Source organism: Puma concolor, chromosome E1 (assembly GCF_028749965.1).
Source record: "Puma concolor isolate L17-30 chromosome E1, mPumCon1.1.hap2, whole genome shotgun sequence".
NCBI lineage: Eukaryota > Metazoa > Chordata > Mammalia > Carnivora > Felidae > Puma > Puma concolor.
In genome coordinates this window covers 41,107,568-41,122,919 of record NC_141680.1, presented here as the reverse complement: position 1 = coordinate 41,122,919, position 15,352 = coordinate 41,107,568, and positions in this window count along the sequence as shown.

Here is a 15,352-nt window from a genome sequence, read left to right as displayed (position 1 = left end):
AAATCCTCCCTCATTATAGTGATGCTGCCAAATGTAAATTCTTTAAAAAAAATTTTTTTTAATGTTTATTTATTTTTGAAGGAGACAGAGCATGAGCAGGGGTGGGACAGAAAGAGACAGAGACACAGCTTCCAAAACAGGCTCCAGGCTCTGAGCTGTCAGTACAGAGTCCGATGCGGGGCTGGAACTCACGAACCACGAGATCGTGACCTGAGCCACAGTCGGATACTCAACCGACAGAGCCACCCAGGTGCCCCCAAATGTAAATTCTTATTTGTCAAAATTTATAGCCCTGTACACATCAAAAGGGCAAATTAATATTTCTGTCAATTATACCTAGTGGTGTCCAGGAGCTGTTTCTCTATCTCACAAGAACCAATTCTGTACATCTCTTCCCACCTCTCCATTTAATGATGTCACCTAGCTTGAAATCAGCCGCAGAGAAGGTATTTACACCACAGAAATTGGCTAGCACTGTAAATCAGGACTCATTCCTCCCTGAGAGTTGGTCATTAAGTATTTACCAGCATATCACTGATTGCACCTCAAGAAAAATGACTTCATTTATTTCTTTTGAAATATTTATTTTGGGGCGCCTGGGTGGCGCAGTCGGTTAAGCGTCCGACTTCAGCCAGGTCACGATCTCGCGGTCCGTGAGTTCGAGCCCCGCGTCGGGCTCTGGGCTGATGGCTCAGAGCCTGGAGCCTGTTTCCGATTCTGTGTCTCCCTCTCTCTCTGCCCCTCCCCTGTTCATGCTCTGTCTCTCTCTGTCCCAAAAATAAAAAATAAACGTTGAAAAAAAAAAAAAAATTAAAAAAAAAAAAAAAAGAAATATTTATTTTATTTTGGGGAGAGTGCAAGTGGGGGAAGGGCAGAGAGAGGAGGACAGAGGATCGGAAGTTTGATGCAGAGCTCAAACTCATGAACCACGAGATCACGACCTGAGCCAAAGTTGGACCTCAGCCAACTGAGCCACCCAGGTGCCTCAAGAAAAGACTTAAAAAAACCCACAATGTTTAATGTTTCAGTATGTGACCTGCATGACCTGGCCTTGCTTATCCTTCCACTCATAACTTCTTCTCTGACCCCACCCTCAGTTCTAACCGTATCGCCCTTTGTGTTATTCCTTGAATACAAGTTCATCCTGCCTCCGAGCCCTTGTGCTAACTGTTCCCTTTGACGTGCACTTCCCCTGGACCTCCTTATGGCTGGTTCCTTTGTATCATTCCCATCAGAAGAGCTGTGTCTGACCACTCTAGCAAAAGTTGCTACTATATTAGAACACTCATCACCATACAAAATTATCTTGTTTATTTTCTTTAATGTTTATTTTTTGAAGAGAGAGAGAACGTGCAAGTTCATACATGTGTACCACAGACATGAACGTTTAAAAAAAAAAAAAACTTTAATGTTTTTATTTATTTTTGGAGGAGAGACAGAGCGTGAGGGTGGGAGGAGCAGAGAGAGAGGGAGAGAGAGAATCCCAAGCAGGCTCCACGCTGTTAGCACAGAGCCCAGTGCAGGACTCAATCCCAAGAACCATGGGATCATGACTTGAGCTGAAATCAAGAGTCAGCTGCTTAACTGACTGAGCCATCCAGGCGCCCCACAAGGATATCTTCAGAAAAACACACAAGAAAGTTGCAGCACTATAGTAACTATAGTAATGCAGCCAAACTGCACAGAGTGGTGATTGCCCAGGTAATGTAAAAAGCAGTGATTCTCAACTGCACTCAGTGTATGTTCACTCCCCTTTGGAGTAAACCTGAAAACAGCATGCCAGCCACACAGAAATTCTGATATTCACTCTCCTCCCCCATTCTCAGCCGAGATTGTTATCACAAAAGGTTGCCAGTAGGGCTTTGGCAGGTCATGCCCTGCACTTGGGTACCCAACCCACGTTCCTCTCCCCAGGCAGAGTGTCCAAGAGAGAAGGCACCATTTTTCCTTCTGTACAAACTTACAGGAAGGAATATAGCAGCACTGGGACACGTCATTAAAATACCAGAATATTTCACAGGACTGTTAAGTAGCCACTGCCCAGAGACCCCGTAAATGCCCTCAACCATGGCCCCGGGCCTTTCTCCATGAGTCCTTCCCCACCACCCAGTAACTAAACACCTGATGCAGAGCAGAGGACTCTAGGACCCCACTCCAGACTTGCCAGCTGCCAGTGTTCATTCTGATTCATCAGTGCCTGTGCCATAAGATTGCTAACTATTTTATTTATTTATTGTTTTATTTTTTAATATAATTTAGTGTCAAGTTAGCTAACATACAGTGTATACAGTGTGCTCTTGGTTTTGGGGGTAGATTCCCATGATTCATCACTTACATACAGCACCCAGTGCTCATCCCAACAAGTGCCCTCCTCAATTCCCATGACCCATTTTCCCCTCTTCCCCCCACCCCCATCAACCCTCAGTTTGTTCTCTGTATGTAAGAGTCTCTTATGGTTTGTCCCCTCCCTCTCTGTTTGAAACTATTTTTTCCCCTTCCCTTCCCCCATGGTCTTCTGTTAAGTTTCTCAAGTTCCACATATGAGTGAAAACATGATATCTGTCTTTCTCTGATTGACTTACTTCACTTTGATTGCTAAACATTTTAAAAGGGATTTCATCCCTTTTTCTTTGTTTTCTTGTACACATCCTTCGAAAAGCCTTAAGGAGCCATTTGTATGGGTTCAGGAATGGTCTGGTATATGATGTAAAGTCATTATTTCACAATTGTTGTGGTCAGTTTCCAGGGCACAAAACAGCAACCAGACCAAGAGCTCTGTGACAATGCAGACTGGATCCAAGTGGTCCTGGCCCCAGCTGGCAGGTCAGGGCAGCACGGCTTAGACCTTCTCCTCTAATTCATCTCATTAATGAATCAAACTAACATATCAAACTAAAGAAAAATATATTCTCTAACTTACTTATTAGAGAAGCCAGCACTGAAAGCATGCTTAAAGGGTCAGGCCCTGAACTGCCTCGATTCAAAATAATTTCTACCTCTTTCGTGCTGTGTGCTTTTTGACAAAGTTACCTAACTGCTCTATTCTTCAATTTCCTTGCCTGTAAAATGGAGATGATAATGATAACACTTTTTTCAGAGGGTTGTTATGGGGATTAAATATTCGATTTATGTAGTTTGAAAAGTGTTTGGTTCATTTTGAACCCTCAATAAATGTAGCCTGTATGATGAAAAACTAAAAATGTAAAAACTAAGTTCAAGATATTAGAGAACTTGAAAGAGGTAGGAAAATGTAGGGATAGTCAAATCTGAGTTTCCCCAAAGGCTACTGAGTCTCCAAGGGGATTTAGAGTCCTCCTTGGTACTCAGAATGAGAAATAGCCTTATCAGTCCTTTTAAAGGTGAATGATAATTGTCCCCACTTTGCATAAGGCTCAGGCAATGAATTGAATAAACCAGCCAAGTGAAACAAAAGCATTCAGGAGAAAAACGACTTAATTCTAAAGAATGTGTTGCCAAGATGGCAAGTCTACAAAGAAAACACAGAGCACAGCTCCAAATCCTATCGATCCTATCCTTTGTGCACAGGTGCCCCCTGAGGCCAAGATGTTCCTGCTCAGGTGGGAGGTACCACCCAGCTAGGTGGGTAACGTGCTTGAACTAGTGTCTAAGGCAGGAAGCAGCTGAAAGCTTTCCAGAAAGGGAAAAGAACACGGCTGCCTTGGTTCATTAGGGACCTCTCCCTGCTTGATATAGAATGGGGTATATTTATACAAAGTACTGAGAGAAGATAGCTACAATTTTTTTAATTATCTGGAAGATTTAGTAAATTTGAAACAAAAAAATATACAGGTATCAGTGAAGTCTTCTTAACATTTATACACTAATTTTCCTAATTCTTTAATGTTTACTATAAAACTACATACAGATCTTTTCCACTGTAATTTAACACTCTGCACTAGGCTGTTGATAATCTCAAGTCTCATGATGCTACAAGGACTTGGAAGTTGTACTGGAAAATGAGAAAGAAAACACCCCTTCCTCTCTTCTCTGAACTCTGCTCTGTGCAGGTGTGTTGGGAGTCCCAAGACCATTCTCAGGTTCAGTGATTCCCCCCAGAAGGGCTCACAGAACCCAGAAAAGCTGTTATATTCATGGTTATGGTGTATTATAGTGAACATATACAGATTAAATCCACAAAGGCAAAAGGCACAGAGGGCCAGGTATAGAAGAGACTAGACACAGTGGAATCAGAAATGGGACTTATTTCTCCCAGAAATGACATGTGACAACACATCTATAGTGTGTCCAACAAGAGAAGCTCACAAAACCTTGGTATCCAGGGTTTTTATTGGGGATCGGTCATGTTGCCAGGGGGGATCCATCTGACACACCTTAGTTACTCAATCTCCAGCCCCTTCAAAGACCACACTGATATACGGTAGCCCAAGGACCCCACCATAAATCCTATTGTTACATAAACTATCTGGCATCTACAAAGGCACTCTAATCAGGCAAGATATTCCAAGGCTTAGAGGTAATCTCTCAAGAGCTGGGTAAGGGCCAGACTTCTCTTTGGAATGTGCAAGATTTGGGCATCCTAAGCCTGCTGAATTAACCCTACACTGCATGTGGGATCTCATGGCAGAGCCCCACGACAGTACAGAATCCAGCTCGAAGCAATTATTCCCTACAACTCACCCCTGAACTGCCAGGATGGATGAACAGTCCACACTCAAGACTTCAACGCTCCTTGGATATCCAGGCTCTGTAATCAAGTGTAACTCATGGAGAGTCCACCTTTCCTTAACGTGAATTCTATCTTAGAGACCTCTTTTATTATTTAGCACCTGCCAGGTCCTGCTGATCTGCACTGGCATATTTTCAAAACCCAGCCACAAAGAAAATTGAGACCGTTTCACAGAAAGCCCCTCAGTTCCCACATAAAATAGAAGATGGAAACAATTACCACTGAATGTACCTAAATCTCCACTCAGGATCAGAGGAATTTAATAGTGTTTGGAAGCTTTTACTATATAAGAGAGATAGGTGTTTGTGTGTGTGTGTGTGTGTGTGTGTGTGTGTGTGTGTGTGTGCGCGCGCACACGCGCGCACGCGTGTGAAGAATACTTGAATCAAGTCAAGCTTACTAAGAATTTACATTCCTTGGAACCATTTTCCAGGCAATTAAACCAAAAATGGGAAGGTCAATCAGTACAAACAGACATGTTTCAGACATATCAGAAAATAGTATTTTCTAACCTATTGCCACAATTAACTTTCCAGGCCTGAAAACCCGAGGAGAGAGAAAATACGACTGGATGCTTACTTAAATCTAACATAAAAATTCATCTTCCAGACATAAAACTCATTCCTCCCTTCTTCCTCACCTTCAATATCTATTTTTCTTAAAGTCTGAAGATAAGAACTCAAGGAAACACACACTGTCATCACAATTAATTGAATGGTGATTATACATCAGGTTTATAGATCACTTTCGAATTTGAATATACAGATACGTAACAAAACATCGATCTTCACAAAACCCTAGAAGATAAGTGTGATGACCATTTACAGATCAAGAGTCAGACTCAGAGATGTTACCTGTCTTGTCCTTGGTCTCACGGCAATTAAGCGACAGTATGGGACTTGGACTCAGGTCTCCAAACTGCCAATCCAATGCTTTCCCCACCCAACGCACTACCTTAGGAATTTGACAAGGATTTCAAAAACTTCAATGCCTTGAACTTTATTCCACAAAAGGTTATTTTACATAAAATGTTTTAAAACATGTGGAAAGACATAGAAACTAATAGATATATGGGGCACCTGGGTGGCTTGGTCCGTTGGGTGACCGACTTCGGCTCAGATCATGATCTCACAGTTTGTGGGTTTGAGCCCCATGTGCTGTGCTGACAGCTCAGAGCCTGGAGCCTGCTTCAGATTCTGTGTCTCCCTCTCTCTCTGTCCCTTCCTGCTGGTGTTCTCTCTCTCTCTCAAAAATAAATAAAAATTTAAAAATTAAAATAAAATAAAAATAAATAATAAAAGAAACAAATAGATATACACTTCTTTTCTTCAACATGGACCTAAAATGCTTTATGCCACCAATCAACATGAAATGAACAAAGAGTAAATTATATTCATTTCATTAAGAAGAATTTACTAAGGCAAAGACTGAATGCTTGTAAAGTGTGACTGTCCAAGAGTCATAGGAAAATTGGTAGATTTCATGGGAGTTTTTGCTTAATTGTAACTTTCACCAAGCTTGTTTCATAGTGAGCATCTCAAAGCAAAGCTGGCGGAATCAGAATTCACAATAAGAAGGTATCACTCACTAAAAAGATCAAAATTTTAATTTCAAAAAGCTGCTTTAACACCTCTTTCTCTCTTTCTCTCTCTCTCTCACACACACACACACACACACACACACAGAGGGAGAGGTTCTTTCTTTCCCAAAGCAAGGAAATATTACAAAACATAAAATATCTAATGATCATTTTTAAACTGCTGCAAAGGGACAGAATTTAAGGTGGGAACACTGAGTTTCATGTGTAAGGGATCCTAGAAACAAGGAGATCCATGGTTTTTACTCATAAACTTCATTTGTTTCAGGATTGATCCCTTTCAGGCTAGGCTCTCTTCAAGGTACATGGGTAGTTGGGGACATCCACTTAGAGACTCTCAGTGAAGGGTCACCACGAAGAGAGCACATCAGCAGTCAGCATTTGATGTAGTGAAATGAGTGTTGCATGGACTCCAGAGACCCTGGCTCCAACCCTAGTTTTTGCACCAACAAATTGTATTATATAAAGGAAAACAGCTTTTTTTTTTTTAGTTTTATGAAGTTTTTAATTTTAATTCCAGTGTAGTTAACATAGTGTTATATCAGTTTCAGGTGTACAATATAGCAGTTCAACACTTCCATAGATCACCTGGTGCTCATCACGACAGGTGCATCCTTAATCCCCTTCACCTATTTCACCCACTTCCCTCCCATCTGGTGACCACTAGTTTGTTCTCTACAGTTAGGAGTCTGTTTCTGGGTTTATCTCTCTCTCTCTCTCTCTCTTTTTTTCCTTTGCTCATTTGTTTTGGGAAAACATAATTTTAGATCTTCAGTTTCCTTCTCTGTGAAATGTCCTGACTGCCTGTCACAACTCTAATAATTATTTGATTACGTTGATATGTACAAGTGTGGTTGAAAACAGCAAATATGATGTGGAAATGCGAGTATGAATAGCAGAAGAGATCAGACAAGACAATGATGTCTTATGTAAAGGAGCAATAAGCCTTGAATCTGATGAATCATGAGAACAAACTTGTGAAAAATGATACTTAATGCAGATTAAGGATAGTGGTGTAGGTGTAAGTATAGGTTTCCATGGTGATAAACACACCTACAGTTAAGGCAGTGTCATGAAGTAAAGACTGGAGGTTACAATGGTAGGCTTTTCCCACGTGAAAAGCATACCATCTGGAACCTCAGTTCCCAGGATAGAGCATAAACAAGCCACTGATTTGAAAATTGAAATAAATAGAGATTTGGTCCAGCCAGAGAAGAGCAAATATTATCCAGTAATTATAGAATGGAGGAGTCAAGCAAGAAACCTATCACTCCTCAACCTTTCTTCTAGGTAATAGTTTTGTAGGATTTTTAAAATTAAAAAATAGTGCATTGCAACATATACCTAATATTGCTTTCTGATTTTTTTAGGTAACTGGTTCTAGGGATTAAAATCTCAGAAGTTTTTTTAAATGGGTAAAGACATAATGGTTATTGAATCCATCAATTTGTCGTTAAAAGCAAAAGCAATCTTCTGTTCAAAGGGGGTTGTAGGGGCGCCTGGGTGGCTCAGTCAGTTAAGTGTTGAACTCTTGATTTTGGCTCAGGTCATGGGATCAGGTTCCATGTTGGGCTTTGTGCTGCATGTGAAGCATGCTTGGGATTTTCTCTCTCTCTCTCTCTCTTCTCCTACTTACATGTGCTCTCTCTCTCTCTAAAAAAAGAAAAGAAAAGAAAAGAAAAAAGAAAGAAAGAAAGAGAAGGGGAAGGTTGTATACCAAGAGGGTTTTTTAAATAAATCTTTCTACTTAGCTAACACATTTCATACTTGCTGTATGCCAAGAGTATACTTACTCTTAGTTCTTTATAATGATACCTTGTTCAATCCTCATGGTAACTCTATGGGGTAGGAACTGTTGTCTTCACTTTACAAATGGGAAAACCAGTGTACAAAGATGCTAAGTAACTTCCTCAAGGCCACACAGCTGGTAAATAGCCAGATAATAAGTGGGGAGCTGGAAGTACAAAACTGTGGCTCCAAGATTCTTTAGGCATCATGCCATTCTGACCTTTTGAAACTTGAATACATCTTCCTTCAGAAACAATGTTATAAATAACTATAAAGTTCCACCATAGCCCATTTTAACCACATGTAGCTGAGCTGAAATTCTGTAGTATCTGTCAAAGAATAAGCACTCAATAAATGTTTGTTGAATTTAGTAGAGAACAGATACCCACCTATGACATTAGCACTGGAGGACAGCATAAAGCCCCAACAGCAGGAACATGGATGTTCTCCTCTCCAGCATCTCCTACATCAGTCCTAACAGTTGGTGGTGAAAAGGAAATTGGGAGATGGGGCCTTATGGAGGTGGCACAGGTCTCTGGAAGCAAATGACAGATGGGGTCTTGATTTTGGCAGCGGGGCTACAGCAAAGAACTTCGGCAGCAAAACTGCGAGAGAATCGGTTACTGTCACTGGGTAGCACAATATGGTTACACGTCTATGACAGAAGATGGTATGAAGTGCATACTAAGGGGACAAGTGAGCTTGTAGGACTCAGCTACATAGAGACTGGGTTTCTAAGTAGGGCAGCTATTTGCATTCAATGAACGATGATACATCAGCCACCAGCAACCAAGAGTCTACAACTAGGTCAAACACTGGGACAGCAAATAATCTCTATTGTTTTTCAGTGGGGAAAAAAAAAAGTAAATTATTTTTCTGATATGTTCTCAACCTTGTGAAAATTACGTAAGAGAAGACTTGCTGTGATCACATAAAATACAACAAAAATTATACACAAGTTCTCTAAGATCAGGGACTGTGATTTGTCAATTTCATTCCCAAGACCTAGCAGGGTGGTCTTTGCAAGAAGCAGTTAATAACTGATAAGGTAGCAGAATTCTCGCAACAGAGAGTTGTGGCACTGAGGCTTTTTATCCAGGAAGCAACTTTTATTCGTGCCAGCACTGCTCAGTTGGGTTCATACCCAAAGAACTGAGCACTGAACAACACATGGCATAGTTTTTTTATACCTTTTCTATTTCTTTGTCTCCCATATATGGTAACACACATAAACATGCAGTCTGGTTAAGTCGTCTCAGTTTACAAGGTCATGAGGGATGTTGTCACGTAGGTGCATAGCCAGGTTACCTTGAAGTTTTCTCTTCCTTTTTTCTCTCTCCTTAGGGAGGGGACCCTAGCACAATACAAGTTGACTTATTACTGCTATGTGTAAAATATAAACTAACAAGATAATAATAGAATGATAAATTAGAGGATGATAAATTATAGAATGATAAAAACAGAAAATATTAGAATAAATAGAATAATTGATAAATGAATATAGTAATAGATTGAATAATAAACAACAGAATCAAGAGTGAATACAAATATCCCCCCCTTTTTGAAAATTCATTGTTATACCACTTCGCTTTTATGAAAGACGCATGTTTGTACCTGACTTTGCTAACTGAAAGAATTCCAAAGAGGATTCCACTTTCACAAAAGCATGAAAGGAAAGACAAGTCTGTATCAAGAAAATAATATACAGTGAGAAGCAAAACAAAATTGAAAGAAAACATTTTAAACCTTAATAACGCATGGTCAAAATCCATTCCAACACCAAGGGGAATCTGTGCAGCTCGCCAGCCCAAAGGACTCCAGATTTGGGCTACCCAATTTCTATCTCGTCTTACCTACAGTTTGGCGCCACCCACTGGCAGCTGTCTACTTGTCCAAAATCAAGAGAAGATTCTGGAACCAGCCAGCTTCCAAGAAAGCAATAATTCCAGGAATCCACAGCCCGTTTTGCTTGCCTGACTGATCCTCAGCCTTCTATTCCCCAAACACCCCTTCCCTAACCACAGCCCCTCAACCGTGCCTGTCTACCTGCCACACCTCCCCATCTCAGCCCAGAAGATATGAACTTAACCCACCTTCTTGGAGGCTGGATGCAGCAGGGGAGTCAACAGCCAATCACTTTGCGTCTAAATTTTCAGCAATACCACATGGTACCAGGAATTTTCACTGTCCTTGTCACATATGACTGTCCAAGGGCTGATGTCCCCAGTACATTAAATTCATGAACAGATCCATAAGTAAGATAACCATCATGATAAGAAATGGATACATGATACACATAAGCAATTCATACAATATGAATGGCCAAACAAGCATTAAAAAGTGCCCCATGCCCAACATCTCTAGTATTCAGAGAAAGACATCAAAACAGGACCATTTTTGTTTAATGATCATACCCATTTCAGCAAGGATGTAGGGAAAAGGCACTAACAGATTGCTGGATAGAGTATAAATTGGCAAAACCATCAAGAGAACAATTCAGCAACAGGAATCAAAGACCTTTAAGAAAAGAGTAAATGTTCTTAGAACCTGCAGTTTCATTCCTGGAAATTTATCTTTAAATACTCATATTGTATGCCCATTCCTCCCAGCAGTGTCTAATCATAGTAAAAAAATCAGACATAATAAAATATCCCACAACAAAACATCAACAGACTGTCACAAAACACCCATCAAGGTCCACTGAAGGAAAGTTGTGCAGCCAATAAGAATGTTCGAGTTGGTGTATTGGCCTGAAAAGGTGTCAGTCATTTTTTGAGAAATGAAAAGTAGAGTTTCAATTTTTTTTGTAAGAAAATAATCATTCATGAATTACATACATGCTTATTAAAAATCTGAAAGAATGTACATCAAAATGTTAAAAGTGGCTACTTGTGGGTAGTGAGAATATGAGTGATTTTTATTTTCTGCTCTGTGTTTATATGCACTTTCCGATTTTTATGAAATAAACATGTATCACTTGTACAATTTTAAAATCTTAAATGCAAAGAAAAACCATCTGTATATTTGAGTGTTTTTGCAATGAATAGGCTCCTTTTTTTAATTTTTAAGGAAAAATAAAAAAATAGCTAAGTGGTATAAATGTGGTAGAAACTGTAAGAACAAAAGAAAGAAGCAGCATGGGGGGAGGTGGGGAAGCTGGTAAATTAGAAGTTGGTAGGTGGAGCCAGAAAAGCATTCTAGAAGAGGCAGGTCTTGAAAGGTAATAAAATTTGAATACATGGAGAGAAGAAAATAGGGCATAGTTTGGGTCCTTGGCTCCAGGACTAATCATGTCAATGTGCTTCTAGAAACATTTAGTCACTCACAATGAATAGGTCACTGGCTAGTACATAAACATCACCCTGCAGCCCTTCTCAGAAATATTTATGTCTGCTCTGTACCCTGGACTCACTGCCGAACACCACTGTGGGAAAGACACGGGGTTACTCAGTACCCTTCAACCACAGTTCTATGGACGCCCAGTTCCTCTGTCTTCTTCCAGGGCACAGACACCAGAGAAGAAAGAGAATTGCTTTCTAGGGCTTTCTCCTCACTCAATATGGCTCCCACATCAGAGCTAAATAAATCCCATCCCTTTCTTCCCTCCCTGGAAAGATCTTTTGTCATAGCCTATGCTCCCATGAACCCATTGTGTGGATTCCCTCCACACTCTGGTAACCCTACTGGGTGTCCCCCTAGGTCCTAACCCCACAACCAACCCTACCAAACCTGGCTCAGAGTTGTGAGCTCTCTACTCAGACTTGCCTTGTTCCATGAGCCCTTCTCATTCCAGGCCACAGCTCTGCCATGGTTTCTAGACAGCCTGCCTTCCTGGGGTGAATCCTGTGCCCTTTCTCCCCCAGCATGCCTTGGGGCCAATGCAGGTAGCCTGTCAGCCTGAGCCTGCCACAGTCCCTGCCCCTGGAATGAGCCTTGACTGAACTGGTCTGATGGGCACTGATATCACTCACAGGATAGTATAATTTGTCTAAATACTAGAAAGATCTCCAAGTGTGTTGCCATTGACTAGTATATGGTATTCTCTTATAATTATTTTAATATTTTCTGTACCACGATTGTGTCTCCTATCTCGTTTCTAATCTTGTAGATTTCGATTCCTTCTCTCTTTGCTTTAATCAGGCTCGCAAAGAGGTTGTCTATTTTTTTCAATTTCTTTTAACGTTTATTCATTTTTGAGAGACAGAGAGAGACGGAGCATGAGCGGGGAAGGGGCAGAGGGAGGGAGACACAGAATCCCAAGCAGGCTCCAGGCTCTGAGCTGTCAGCACAGAGCCCGAAGCAGGGCTTGAACTCACGAACTGCGAGATCAGGACGTGAGCCAAAGTTGGACACTTAACCACTGAGCCACCCAGGAGGCCCAAGAGGTTGTCTATTTTGACCAAGGGCTCCCAGTAGCCCATTTCTATCCTTTGCTTTGTCTTGACCAAACTCTAGTTAGGCTTCTCTCTTTCCTAGTTTCATGTAGGAAAGAGAGAAGCCAACTAGAACTGATCAGTTGTAACTCAGATCAGAAAACATTGCCTTGAAAGAATTCCTGTGCAAACAAGCATCCTCTTCCTCCATCAGCTGCCCTGAACAAGTCTTCCCTTAGGGCCCAGTTAAGGAGGACCTCTAACTCAGAATGTGTCTATTCTGATCTCCCATTTGCCACAATCTCTATCCAATAAGCAGTACTCTCTACCCAGTTCTTAAGTGCAAACACTGAACTTTTGCAGCCTATGCTTTAGTAACAAAAATCCCTCCTCATTTGTAATATAAAACATTTCCTAAATCTGACCGTGAGGTAATTCACCAAACCCAATTGCTAAATATTAGAGCTTGAAGGGAACTTGGAAATTATATAGCCCAGTAGAATAGTTTTACAGATGGAGATACTGTGGCCTCATCTAGAGACATCCAAAGAACTGAAATTTGAGGACTGTTTTTATAAAATTTTGCTACAGTCCTGGGTGGGAAGAGATCAGAGGACGTGGACAGATAAAGATTTCCCCTGAACCCACGGGATCAAATATCACCCATTCCTTTGCTATGAAACAATGACTTTACTACTGGGATTCCTTGACTGAAGGTCTGCAGCTTTTCTGAGATCAGAAGGCCAAGAAGATTGAGGGGTCGGGTTCAGAGAGACAGAGGGGAGAACACCCAGCAGATTGACTTCACAATGGAAAGAGACACAGAAGGCTGGGCCTTGCTGCCTGTATTACAGTCTGGGTTATACATGTCTGTGGGTTCTCTGAATAGAAGGCTATTGTCTCTCTGGCATGAAGAAAAGTCCAAAGGCCCTTTCAAGCAAAAATAATCAATAAACTCTGCCTTCCAGTGTACTGAAGATGGCGGAACAGCATGGAAGTTTTTTGTGTGTCTCACATCCATTAAATACAGCCAGACCAACACTAAACCATCCTACACACCTAGGAAACTAATTGGAGGATTAACACAACAATCTGCACAACCTGAACTACAGAATTCAGTAGGTACGTGGTACAGAGAGGTGAACTTGGGGAGCGAGAAGGCGCAGGAAGGGAGGTGCTTTTGAAAGCGGGGAGAGAATGGAGGCTGGAGGCAGGGTGGGTAGGATATGGGAAAAGCACCCCTCCCCAAAAGCAGCTGGAGAGAAAGTGGAAAATTGGAAACAGCCGCAGGGACTAAACTAAAAAGGGAGATAAGAGAAAGGAGAGGGTTTAAATTCCATTAAGACTGTAAACAAGGGGAGCACAAAGTCTGCAACTCCGCAGCTCCATACCTGGCGGTGCCTGGTGGGAACGGCGAATCCCCAGGAACAGAGTGGGGTCTGGGAGGTTCTCTGGCCACGTGGGAAAAAGTGGTTCCACTGCTGGAAGGACATTTGGCAGAGACTATTGAAGCCACCTGGTCCCAGCAGACCCCAGAAAACGGCCACATTCGCTGGTGCTGGAACAAGGTCGTTAAGTGTGAAGCCTGGTGCCAGATGTGTGTTGTGATTTTCCATAATCCCTGAGAAGCTGCTGCCACACTATCTCGCGAACTTTTTCTGGGGCGGGCTGGCACCTGGCCGCAGTCTTGGGGGACCAGAGGCAGCAGGGTCCAGCAAGCATTCCTGGGTGCAGCCGGCATTCGGCCATTGCTCATTTGGCCATTGCTCGGTGAGACCCTCCTGCAGAGGGGCGGAACGGGTCAAAGCTGCGGTCCTTCAGAAGTAAGGAGCTGGGGAAAACAGCCGCATCTGAGACAAAATTCAGGAGAGAGGTACTGCCTGGGGCCTGGTCACGGACAGTGAAAAAGTGGGGAGTGGACAAAAGCTGAAGACGGAGGACGGGTGCGCGATTGCTGGTCCGGGAGAACAGACTGGGTGGCTGGGTGGTGCCATTTTCACCACTGCTGTGCATGCGCATACGCACCTCCGAGCGCTACAACACTGCACCCCAGTAGGCTAGCAGCGCCATCTAGTGGAGAGCGGAGCCATTACACTGAGCCCCACCCAACTGGGCCAACTTCGCTCTTCAAGAACACAAGTCTCATCGCGTCTTAGTTTATGAACTATAAAGCTCCACATAGACTGACTTCTAGGGGAAAACGAAGTAACTTCAGTCCATCTATTCAATTTTCTTTCCTTTTTTTCTCTCTCTTCTACATTTCTTTTTCTTGAATACAGAAAGAGAAAATATTCATTTTTATTTTCAATTTTTATTGAAATATTTTTATTTAATCTTTATTACTATATTTTTTGCTTTTATGTAAATTTTTTCAAATTCTATTTTACTTCCATCATTTTATTTTAGTCCACTACAGTGTATTCACTTTTTCAAATTTTCAAACGACTTCCTTTTTTTTCATTTTTAATCTTTTTTCTTTTTTGTTTCTTTTCTTTTTCTTGAACACAGAAAAAGAAGAAATTCATATTTATTTTTAATTTTTATTAAAAATATTTTCTTTAATTTTTTTCTACTATATTCTTTACTTTTATGCATATTTTTTCAAATTCTATTTTACTCCCATCATCTCATTTTAGTCTACCTCAGTGTATTCACTTTTTCAGATTCTCAAATGATTTCCTTTTTTTTCTACCCTCCCTTTTTTTCCTCTAATCTGTCAAATCATTTTCAACACCCAGACCAAAGCACACCTAGGATCTAGCATCATTTATTCGATTTGTGTGTGTGTGTGTGTGTGTGTGTGTGTGTGTGTGCTTTTAATTTTTTAATTTTAATATTTTTAAATTTTTTTTTAATTTTAATTTGTCTACCTCATTAATTCCCTTT